Genomic DNA, 12,910 nt, shown 5'->3' on the forward strand with positions numbered 1-12,910 from the left:
TCTCAGCCTCCCGAGTAGCAAGTAGCTGGGACTACAGGCACCCGCCACCACGCCTGGCTAATTTTTTTTTGTATTTTTAGTAGAGACAGGGTTTCACCGTGTTAGCAGGATGGTCTCGATCTCCTGACCTCATGATCCACCTGCCTTGGCCTCCCAAAGTGCTGAGATTACAGGCATGAGCCACAATGCCTGGCCTTCCTTATTATTTTCTTTAAAAACATTTGTCAACTGGGTGTGGTGACTCATACCTATAATCCCAGCACTTTGGGAGGCCCAGGTGGGCGGATCACCTGAGGTCAGGAGTTTGACACAAGCCTGGTCAACATGGCAAAACCCTACGTCTTCCAAAAATACAAAAATTAGTCAGGTGTGAGTGCATGCCTGTAATACCACCTACTCGGGAGGCTGAGGCAGGAGAATCCCTTGAACCCTGGAGGCAGGGGTTGCAGTGAGCTGAGATTGCACCTCTGCACTCCAGCCTGGGCAGCAGAGTGAGACTGTTTCAAAACAAACAACAAACAAACACCTTTCTCTTCCTTTGCCTCCCTGAATATGCATATAGTTTACGATGGCATGCATATTACCATTGCAATGCTTTATTCCCAGATAAACATCATTTCCTTTTAGAGCCTCACTCTGTTTGTTATTTAGGTTAATGTTACTTTCAATGTTCAGAAATCTTTGTTGGCTTCCAGAAATAGCAATATGCAAAGGATCTGAGGATAAGGAAGAATATGAAATGCTGGGTAACGGCAAGTAGTTTGGCATGACTGCAGCTTATGCTGGAATGGGAGACCTATTAGTGAAAGGTGAGGCCAGAGATTCAGCAGTGCCTATATGCCAAGATAAGGAGTTTAGACTTTATCATGGTGACATTTTGGGCAAAGACAAGAGATGATTAGTTTGCATTTTAGAAAGGTCATTGTATTTGCCTTTGCCTAAGTTCTTGCACAAAAGAGAAGCTGACTCCGGCTGATTAGGCAGAAATGGAGTTAATTAAAATACCATTGCATCATAGAAGTATTAGGAACTTGGTCTGAAGTTCAGTTTCCATGAACAGTGTCCCAAATCACATGGCAGACCTGGTTTGATGGGAAAGCTGTCCTTCCGCTGTCACTGTCATCATGGAGCATTAGTTGCTATAGTTTGCACTGCTGCCAGCAAGTCAGCACAAATGAAATTTCCACAAACTACAGCCACTGCAGCCATTTCTGCACCTAAGGAATCCAAGTTTGCAGACACTGCTGTTTCTGAAGGCTGGATACCTTTACCACCAGCAAGGAGATTCTACATGGATCCTCCCGCCCACTCTGGTCTACTGCTGAATCAGATTCTGATTTAGACGTCTGATTGGTGGAGCTTAGGTTACAATGTGCCTGCGAAGAAGCCTTTTGGGTAGCATTTTCTGAGTTAACTCCCCAAACATAGAAAGGATGTTTCAAAGGTACCGGCTGGCCAGAAAACGTGATAAATGTCCACGTCATAACTTTTTCATGTGGTCTGGCTTTCCAGAAATACACTGTTTGGACCCAGACATTTATCTTGGTCTTGGACAAGAGCAAGAAGGTAGCAATTCTTTTTCTAAGCGCAGGTGTTACTTGTCTTTCCAGTTCCACACTTTAAAAAACAATCACAAGTTTTAACTCAAATTTTATTTTCAGGCATTATGCCAGGTACTTTTATTACATTCCCTCTCAACTCTTTGTGCATCAGCTCCCCACTATTAGACGGATGAGCAAACTGAGACTCAGAAAGTTTAAATGACTTAAAAAGGCCAGGGAACTTGGAAGTGAGGGAACCAGGATTCTAACCCAAGTTTCCTGACTTCAAGTCTTTTTCCATTATACTTGGTTGCATATAAACCCCTGGAATTTTCTAAAATTAGAAAAAGATTTTAATAAGTTTTACGAACTTATTGATTTCCTTATTGCTGGTAGATGGGAACTCGTGGATTTGGCTTATATAAAAACAACATCTTTCTTTTTAAGTGAGCACAAGGAGCCTTCCACTCATTCCATGAGGTATTTCTTTTTGTTGTTTTGTTTGTTTGTTTATTTTTCAGTTATTCCAGGGCCCCTGGAAACCTCTAGGTACCATCTTTTCTTAGAGCAGATATAAACCCACCTAGCATCCCTGGAGCTGTCTAGGCACTAACCCTCGTGGCTGCTGTGGCTGATGGGCCTAACTCATGGTAACTCATGGTTGGTGATAACTGGGCCTTTTGGGAGGCACAATTGTGAATGCAAATTTGGGATTTAGTGCCAAACACTCTCCCACCCTCAAATGTTTACACCCTTATACTTATGAAAAATAAGCATGATATAGTAAGTTTCTTATGACAAAAACAATTTATTCATTGCTTATCATACTGACATTTTGGCCTTCCCAATTTGTTACTCTTGATATAATTTTTTTTTCTTTTTTTTTGAGTCAGTGTCTTGCTCTGTCACCCAGGCTGGAGTGCAGTGGCATGATCTTGGCTCACTGCGACCTCTGCCTCCTGGGTACAAGCCATCCTCCCACCCCAGCCTCCTAAGTAGCTGGGACTGCAGGCATGCACCATCGTGCCCAGCTAATTTTTGTAATTTTTTGTAGAGACAGGGTTTTGCCATGTTTCCCAGGCTGTTCTCGAACTCCTGAGCTCAAGCAATCCTCCTGCCTTGGCCTCCAAAGGTGCTGAGATTACAGGTATCAGCCACTGCTCTCAGCTGACATAATTTTTTTTAAGAAAATCATGGTTTTAGTGTATAGTAAGTCTCTTTATTTAACTTGTAAAAAATGTTTTACTGATCTGTGAAAACTGAAAGATCATTTTACTGAAAGGAAGGTCTGTTCTACTTGGAAGTATTTGTGTATGTTTGTGTGTGTGAGACAGACTTTTATATTGCCAGAAAAAGAAACACACACACACACACACACACACACACACACTTCCTTAGTGAACAACACTGCAAACTATTTCTTTTAATCTTGATAATTTGACTGAAGCCAGGTCTAGAAATCTCACTGTTGTCTCCAAGGGCTAATCTGTTCCATTTCAAGACGCCTGCCTATTGCTTCACTTTAGATTCAGCCAGTTCTAAGCAGGAGCCTGCCCAGGTCCTGACTTCCCAGCTGTTACCCACTTTGGGGTTTGGGGCCTGCAGAAGATGAATGTCCAACAACACAATTTATAAATGTTCAAGTTAATGTGACAAGTTCAAAATACATTTTTTTTTTTTTTTTTTTTTTGAGACAGAGTCTCGCTCTGTCGCCCAGGCTGGAGTGCAGTGGGGTGATCTCTGCTCACTGCAAGCTCCACCTCCCGGGTTCACCCCATTCTCCTGCCTCAGCCTCCCAAGTAGCTGGGACTACAGGCGCCTGCCACCACGCCTAGCTAATTTTTTGTATTTTTAGTAGACACGGGGTTTCACCATGTTAGCCAGGATGGTCTCAATCTCCTGACCTCGTGATCCGCCTGCCTCAGCCTCCCAAAGTGCTGGGATTACAGGTGTGAGCCACCGCACCCGGCCCAAAATACATATTTTTTAGCAGAGAGCTCAGATGACATCAGGCTGGAATATATTTCACGAGTGTGGCTTCCCCAGTCCCCAGTGTTCTCATGGGATATGTGCGAGGCTGAGTCATAAAATCCTGCCAAACCAGAGCCACGTTTTCGAGTCCTGGGAAGCTCTGGTGGGGATTTAGCAATCCCCTCTATCACCCCAAGCAAGTCTCCCTCAAATGCTGGCACAGTTGCCTTTTAGAATTGCAACCACATCATTTGGATCTAATATTTAGGTCCCAAGTACTATTTCTTATGATGCTATTAGTGCCATTTTGCTATAGTGTTTCAAAGATTACATATTGTGAAAATGACTAGTCATCACACAACTATATCTCACCCGCCTCGAGATGACCTGTCTGAGACAAGCGCAATGATTACCAGGCCCAGGAGAAACCCAGCACAGCTGGCTTGTCAGGGCATACACCCTCCACCCACAGTCCCACTTCTTTTCTTGACTTGACTCATCAACTCCTCTAATACTGGGCTGGGATCAGAGCGAGGAATCAATTCCTTGCTTATCTACCCAATATTGTTATTTTTAAAACTGCTGTTCTCTCTCTGTGAGAATAAAAGTGGCTTCCGGGGATAAAGGTGACTGAAGTGGAATAGATGCGGCTCCAGGAGAATGTCATCTAGAGCCCCATTGATTGTAGCATCCTGGTCTTTGAGGAATTTAGTCGATCCCGTATACAACCTGCTGAGTCTGTGGGTGTGCAGGAAAGAGTTAACAAAACAGCCCCAAACTGCTGTCCTTGAAAAGGTCTGCTTGCCAGGCTGGCCCTTGGCTGGTATCTGAGAACTCAGACTTTAGGAGAGTTCTCACTGATAGGAGTGGCTCAATGTGCTTAAGCTATTTGTAGAAACAATATGGTTTATGACAAATCTTTGCTTTGCTTCTGGGAGTCTGGAATTTCAGTACATGTCCAGCAGAGGCTGTCTACAGGACCAGTACCCCTCGCAAAAATCTCTGAGCATTGAGTCTGTGATGAGCTTCCCTGGCAGGCACTATTTCACACCTGTGGTCACAACTCATTGCTGAGGGAATGAACATATTCTATGCGATTCTAATAAGAGAGGATCTGGAAGCTTCTGCCTGGTTCCCCCCATGTCTCACCCCATGCACCTCCCTTTGCTAATGGCGTTTGGCATCCTTTTGCCCTAATAAATCATAGCCATGAGTATGTTTATATTTTTATGCTGAGTCCTGTGAGTTCTCCTAGTGAATTACTGAAACCGAGGGTGATCTTGGGGACTTACCACACACAGGGCAGTAAAAACTCCTCAATAGCAATGTAATGTCCACCACATATGCAATGACTTAAAACCTATCTATCCTATAGAATGCAAGCTCCATGAGTTCAGGGGCTATGTTCTGTTCATCACTATCTTTAGTACATGGTACAGTGCATATAACACAAATGGTATTGACTACCTTTTCTGAGGAACTGACTGACTAAACAGGATGGGAGGAGCAGGTTCTTAGCCAGTGAACTGTGGGCAGCTATATGCTATGGGTTTGAGCCCAAATTTGACTTCATTTTTGATCATGTAGATAAGTGACCCAAATTGTGGGACAATATTTTAGGCTAAGTACCACATCATACATTGTGCAGCCATCCCTGGCATAGGTCTAGCTCATATTCATATGTTACGAAATGTGATCCTGCCTATTTTCATTCACCTAGAGCTCCCCCGTGTACTGGGTTGGAATAGTACCTCCCCTAAGTTCATGTCCTCTTGGAACCTCTGAATGTGACCTTATTTGAAAATAGAATCTTTACAGATATAATGAGTTAAAATGAGGTTAAACTGGGTAAGTGCGGTGGCTCATACCTGTAATCCAAGCAGTTTGGGAAGCCAAGGTGGGCGGATCACCTGAGGTCAGGAGTTCGAGACCAGCCTGGCTAACATGGAGAAACCCCGTCTCTACTAAAAATACAAAAATTAGCTGGGCATGGTGGCGGGTGCCTGTAATCCCAACTACTCAGGAGGCTGAGGCAAGAGAATCACTTGAATCCGGGAAGCAGATGTTGGAGTAGCCGAGATCGCACCACTGCACTCCAGCCTGCCTGGGTGACAGAGTGAGACAACAAAACAAACAACAATAAAAAGAGGTTAACCTGGATTAGGATGGCCATAATCCAATGATTAGTTTCTTTTTAAGAAAAGACAGATGCAGGCAGACACAGAGAGGAGGAGGCAATGTGAAGACTCATAGAGGTGTGGTAAAATGTGGAACTTGACTCCAGAGGTGGGGCTCAGACACCAGACCAGCCTGAGGACTAACTAAAACAGGGCCAGGGCAAAAGCGCTTTCAATCAGTCAGGACCACCTGGGAGTTACCGCCTCTTTCCATGGCAATGACCCAATGATTACTTCTTTCCTAGAAATTTCTGCATAAACTATCCCTTAATCTGCATGCAATTAAAAGTGGATATAATTATGACTACAAAACTGCCCCAAGCTGCTACTCTCTGCGCGCGGAGTAGGCCTGCTCTGCAGGAGCGGTCATGAAGCTGACACACTGCCTCTTCCGTAAAACTGTTTTCTTCTACCTCTGGCTTGCCCTTGAATTATGTCCTGGGTGAAGCCAAGAACCCTCGCGGGTTAAGTTCCACTTTGGGGCTCGCCTACCCTGCATCAGAGAGAGAAGGCCATTTGAAGGGGGAGCCAGAGACTGGAGTGATGCATCTACAAGCCAAGGAATGTGAAGGATCGCTGGCAAATGCCAGAAGTTGAGAAAGAGGCGTGGGACAGATTCTCTCTCAGAGCCTCCAGAAGGAACCAACCCTATTGACACCGTAATTTCAGCCTCCTAGCCTCCAGAACTGTGAGAGAATCAGTGTCCATAGTTTTAAGCCACCCAGTATGTGGTATTTTGCTATAGCAGTGCTAGAAGTGCTGATACAGCCCTTAAATACTGAGCCTTGTATGTGATGAAGATTATTCTTTTTCCTTTGCACTCCTGGGAAACAGGCAAGTATTGTTGAATCACACTGGTGTACACTTTACATTTTTGCCTATATAACTTAACTTAATACTGATATCTGTAAACATAGGCCTTTATTCTTGTGTACAAGCTCCTGTCTCTAATGAACCTGCCTAGATGGTTTTCTTCAGCCAGGTTTGATGTTAAAAAGAAATTACTCTACCAAAACCAATTATCTTGTGTAAATATATCTGGACAACTCTTTGGAACTTAAGTATTCTTTTTTTTTTTTTTAAATTTCTTGTTTGGAAGAAATGACACGATATAAATCCAACAAGCATATATTCACCAAAGTACATTAGAATTATTTTCCCCTCTGTGAAATCAGTGAAGACATTTGTAGAGAGTGGGAGAAGAATCCTGCAAATGCCACAGCAATAAGCAGATCAGAATAAACTTCAATTTGAAAAAAATATTCAGGGGCAGCTGACCAGCGGTGGGAGAGGGGAGGTGAAAATAAAAGCACGTTTATTTTTATGCATTAATAGATGGATAAAATGTGGCTCCAAAATGCAGCCCTGCTTGGGTGATGCGCCCCATCCTACTGGGATCAGAGTACAACGATGTTTTCAATGACATTCTTCTCCTGCCGTTGGCTAATCAACAACATTTACTAAGTGCTTATTCTGTGCTTATGACAGGTTAATGATCATCATTATCATCATGAGATAAATTACCAATACGAGATTTTTCTTTTCTTTTCTTTTTCTTTTTCTTTCTTTCTTTCTTTTTTTTTTTTTGAGACGGAGTTTCGCAGTTGTTGCCCAGGCTGGAGTGCAATGGTGTGATCTCAGCTCACTGCAACCTCTGCCTCCCGGGTTCAAGTGATTCTACTGCCTCAGCCTCCCGAGTAGCTGGGATTACAAGTGCGAGCCACCATGCCCGGCTAATTTTTGCAATATGAGATTTTTTCTACCAAACTTGCTTCATCCAACTCAGGCTAGAGGACATTCCAAATTCATTCCCGTAGGGAAGAGCTGTTACAGTAGCAATATGAACCAAAATAAGAGTCAATCTTAGTTTTTCAGTTTTTTTAAGAATAGAAATTTTTCCTTGTTTTATTTACTTACTTATTTTTTAGAGACGGGGCCATTGTTTTGTTGCCCAGCCTGGATATGACCTTCTGGGCTCAAGTGGTCCTCCTGTCTCAGCCTCCCCGCTAGCTGGGAAAATAGGCATGAACCACCATGCCTGGCTTAGTTTTTGGATTTTTTTTTTTTTTTTTTTTTTAATTTGAGACAGAGCCTCACTGTGTCACCCAGGCTGGAGTGCAGTGGTGTGATCTTTGGTTTACTGCAATCTCCACTTTCCAGGCTCAAGGGATTCTCCTGCCTCAGCCTCCCAAGTATCTGGGACCACAGGTGCCCACCACCATGCCCAATTAATTTTTGTATTTTTAGTAGAGACGGGGTTTCACCTTGTTGGCCAGACTGGTCTCGAACTCCTGACCTCAAGTGATCGGCCTGCTTTGGCCTCCCTAAGTTCTGGGATTACAGATGTGAGCCACTTTGCCCGGCCAGTGTTCGGATTTTAAAATAGAGTTTTACTTTCAGAGGGCAAGAATGGCGGATCACTTGAGCCCAGGAGTTTGAGACGGACCTGGGCAATGTGGTAAAACCCCATCGCTACAAAAAATGCAAAAATTAGCCCGGCATGGTGGCACATGCCTGTAGTCCTGGCTACTCTGGAGACTGAGGTGGGAGGATCCCTTGAGCCCAGGAGGTTGAGACTGCAGTCAGCCAAGATCGCACCACTGCACTGCATCCTGAGTGACAGAGCGAGACCCTGTCTCAAAACAACAACAAAAAAGACTTGTTTTTAAAATATGGGTTTTACTATTTTTTTTTTTTTTTTTTTTTTTTTTTTTGAGACGGAGTCTCGCTCTGTAGCCCAGGCTGGAGTGTAGTGGCCGGATCTCACCTCACTGCAAGCTCCGCCTCCCGGGTTCACGCCATTCTCCGGCCTCAGCCTCCGGAGTAGCTGGGACTACAGGCGCTGCCACCTCGCCCGGCTATTTTTTGTATTTCTTAGTAGAGACGGGGTTTCACCGTGTTAGCCAGGATGGTCTCGATCTTCTGACCTCGTGATCCTCCCATCTCGGCCTCCCAAAGTGCTGGGATTACAGGCTTGAGCCACCGCGCCCGGCCTAAATATGGGTTTTACTATTATTCAGGTACGGTGAGGCCAGCAGATGAGGAGAGGACCACCATTGAAAAAGATTGTTAAACTTTCTGATCCCAAGGGGAGGGGGTGCGACCCCCAAGGAGGGCCACAGGGGGAGCACCAGGATCAGTCAGGAGGCAGCAGGAGTGAGGCAAAAACACGGGCAAGGATTGGCTAGTTTGAACAATTTCAGGGGACTCTGGGGTGGAGGGACTGCCCTGAGGTGTCTGGTATCTGGCCCCGTATTGGTCCCAAGTATGGAGGAGGTAAAGGAGGTGGTGGAACGAGCGGGCTCTAGATGAACGCGTTTGCATGTGAAAGGCACACTCAAGGGAGAATCATTTACTGTCTCTAGGAATTGGCTAACCCTGGGAGGGGCAGTCTCTCCAGGGTCAGCAAGACCCAGTGAAACTGCATTTGCAGAATTACAAACAGTGAGAGAACTCTAACATGACTGACTCCATCTTGCTTCTAATCTCACAGGCTAAATTGCTTTTTTGCTTATTCTAGCACAGAGGCCATGATAACTCATGGCTATGGATAACTCATAAGCAATGAGAAGAATTTGGTTTATAGTTAAACTTGGAGGCCAGGGAAACTAACCCCACTCTTTGTCCGGAGATTGAAGCTGCATTCATAAGACAAGGTTAGACTTATGGACTTTGCTAATGAATAGGCAGAGTTAAACAATGACCTGCCATTGCTTAGCTTGTTTTCCTATAAGCTGCTGACTGCCCCAGAGTCATGTAACTGGGATTCCCGAGATTTATAACTGCCCCAATGACTCCTCGATAACAGCACTACTGTGAAACTTAAAAAACTCGTTTTGAGATATTTTCGGTAGACCAAGAGATGCCACCTAGTCCTGAGACATTCCTCCCACTCACCCCTCCTGGAAACTGACTCAGGGGCATGAAGACAGTTTTAGACCCCCTTGTGATTTCATCCCCAGCCAATCAATTGTTGCAGTTCCCCAGCCCCGTGCCCTCCAAAGTACCCTTAAAAAATCCTAGCCTCCAAATTCTCAAAGAAATGGGTTGAGAGATTTCTCCCTGTTCTCCTCACCTGGCCGGCCCTGTGATTATTAATCTCTTTCTTTGCTGCAGTACCTGCTGTTCTCTTTGGAGTATTTACAGGGCAGCGGGCAAGAAGAACCTGTCAGCCTGTGACACCAAGATGTCAAAACATCAGAATTATAGAAAATTCAAAGGCATGATTATTACGTCGGGTTTTTTAAGTTCAAATGGATACAAAAATAGAGACAATAGTATAAGGAACTCCATTTACCCATCTTCCAGCTTCAATAATTATCAACAAATCCTGTTTCATCTAGTCGCTACCTACTCTCCATCTTCCCCATCACTGGGTTGTTTTGAAACAAATCCCACACGTCTAATCATTTCATCCACAACTATTTCACTATTGTAAAAGAAAAGGACTTTTTAAACATACAACACTATTATCATACATTAAAATTAACAATAACTCTTTACTACCATCAAATATCCAGCCAGCATTCAAATGTCCTCAGTTACCTTATAATATTTTTCAAAGTTTGCTCAAGTCAAGATACAAAGAAGATCCATATTGTATTTCATTGGCGTATCACTTGAGTCTCTATTAATTTTAAATTCTCTTCCTTATGGTATTAGGGTAGCAATATAAAGAAAAGGTAAGAATCAAGTCTCATCTTACGACTTTCACCATAGCCTTTTAAACATCACAGTAGAGATAGTAGTTAAAAGTGTTTTGAATCTTAAGCTTTTGAATATCCTGTTTTTTAAGGATTCAGAGTATAATATTCATACCATAAACAGCAGATGCGGAGAAATACTTGCTGAGCCATTTTTTTTTCCTTGCCTCAAAGGAATTTAAACTATCTGGGAACTGGGAGAAGGGTCAGAGCTGGATGGGAGAACAACTGAGTTGGAGAGCAACTGTCTGAATGGGGCTTCAAGCCTGCGTCGGCGCCTCTCTGATAAGACCACCAGTGGAGAGTGTGGAAATAGAATCCCTAAATATGTTTGGGGATAAGAAGTGTGGAAATAAATAAAGAACAACCAGATGAGAAGAGGCAAAGGCTATTTATTCAGAGCTTGCTACAGCAGGGAGTCAGCCGCTCACTGTTACTTGCGCTTGGCAGCAACTCCAAGGCCGGCAGAGGAGTGGGGAAGCTTTACAGAGGAAGGAAGGGAGGGCTTCAGGTGTGCATGGATTGGAGGCTGTTGGTGTGGGAAGCTGGATTGACTCCCTGGAAGCGGGGTGTCCTATGTGGTTGCTTAAGGGTATTTACCTTTCTCTGGTTAGTACTGAATTGGAAAGAAGGACAAAAATTAGGGAAGCATCAGTTGTTAATCAAATCCTGACCATTTTTGGCAGAACAAAAAGAATTATTGTTTGCGTTCCTGGATTATTACTAGGCATTGTGATCCGACTTCCTACAAGTCTGAGTTCAGGCAGGCTGACTTCCTGGCTGGCTATTAGAGGTAAGGGGTTGGTTTCCCGGGCAGGTTGCTGCAGGCTGTGGGTCAGTTCTTTTTTGTTTGTTTGTTTTAGAAATGGAGTTTCACTCTTGCTGCCTAAGCTGGAGTGCAACGGCGCCATCTTGGCTCACTGCAACCTCTGTCTCCTGGGTTCAAGTGATTCTCCTGCCTCAGCCTCCCGAGTCGCTGGGATTACAGGTGCATGCCACCATGCCCAGCTAATTTTTTGTAGTTTTAGTAGAAATGGGGTTTTACCATGTTAGCCAGGCTGATCTCGAACTGCTGACCTCAGGTGATCTGTCTGCCTCAGTCTCCCAAAGTTCTGGGATTACGGGTGTGAGCCACTGCTCCCGGCCCCTCTTTTTTTTTTTCTTTTTTTGAGCCAGACTCTCACTCTGTCACCCAGGCTGGAGGGCAGTGGCTTGATCTTGGCTCACTGCAACCTCCACCTCCCAGGTTCAAGCAATTCTCCTGCCTCAGCCTCCCCAGTAGCTGGGATTATAGGCACTCACCACTGCGTCCAGCTGATTTTTGTAGTTTTAGTAGAGATGGGGTTTCACTATGTTGCCCAGGCTGGTCTTGAACTCCTGACCTCAGGTGATCCACTTGCCTCGGCCTCCCAAAGTGCTAGGATTACAGGTGTGAGCCACCACGCCCGGTGCCAGTTCTGTTTTTATACAGGGTCTGGCCATCGTCTGTTTATATATTCAGTCTCTCAGAGGGTGGAGAGGCTGCCTGTGCTGCACTTCCCAGGTGGGCCTTGCTAAGTTCTCCTCCTGCCAATCAGCTGTGACAGGCATAGAGCAGATAGGTAAGGAACCGATAAAACTTCCTGAGTGAGTGGCAGGGAAAATATCCAAAGTTCCCAGGCTCTTTCTCAGAGCTTGGCAAGTGCTGAGAGAGGGCCCTGCTGTCCTGGGAGGCCATGTCCTCGGAATAAAGAGCAACTGGCCCGGTTCCAGCACCGGAGACCAGATGGGAACAAGGGGCTTGTTACTCAGTGCTCAATCTTTGCTCTTTAACGGTCTTCTTAAAAGCATTTTTTTTTTACCGTTACAAACATTACACCATTTCAGTCTGATATGGTTTGGCTTTGTGTCCCCACCCAAATCTCACCTTGAATTGCAATCTGAATTGTAATTCTCCGGTGTTGAGGGAGGGACCTGGTGGGAGGTGACTGTTCTCATGATAGTGAGGGAGTTTTCAAGAGAGCTGATGGTTTTACTTTGTTTATTTTTATTTATTTATTTATTTGAGATGGAGTTGCGCTCTGTTGCCCAGGCTGGAATACAATGGCACGATCTCAGCTTACAGCAACCCCCACCTCCCGGGTTCAAGCAATTCTCCGGCCTCAGCCTCCCGAGTAGCTAAGATTACAGGCACCCGCCACCATGCCTGGCTAATTTTGTATTTTTAGTAGAGAGGGGGTTTCACCATGTTGGCCAGGCTGGTCTCAAACTCCTGATCTCAGGTGATCTGCCCGCCTCGGCCTCCCAAAGTGCTAGGATTACAGGCGTCAGTCACCACGCCCGGCCACGAGAGCTGATGGTTTTGAAAGTGTTTGGAAGTTCCCCCTTCACCCTGCTCTCTCCCCTGCTGCCATGTAAGACGTGCTTACTTCCCTTTTGCCTTCTGCCATGGTTTTAAGTTTCCTAAGGCCTCCTAGCCGTGTTTTCTGTTAAGCCTGTGGAACTGTGAGTCAATTAGACCTCTTTTCTGTATAAATGA

Source organism: Macaca thibetana, chromosome 4, assembly GCF_024542745.1.
Source record: "Macaca thibetana thibetana isolate TM-01 chromosome 4, ASM2454274v1, whole genome shotgun sequence".
Classification (NCBI taxonomy): domain Eukaryota; kingdom Metazoa; phylum Chordata; class Mammalia; order Primates; family Cercopithecidae; genus Macaca; species Macaca thibetana.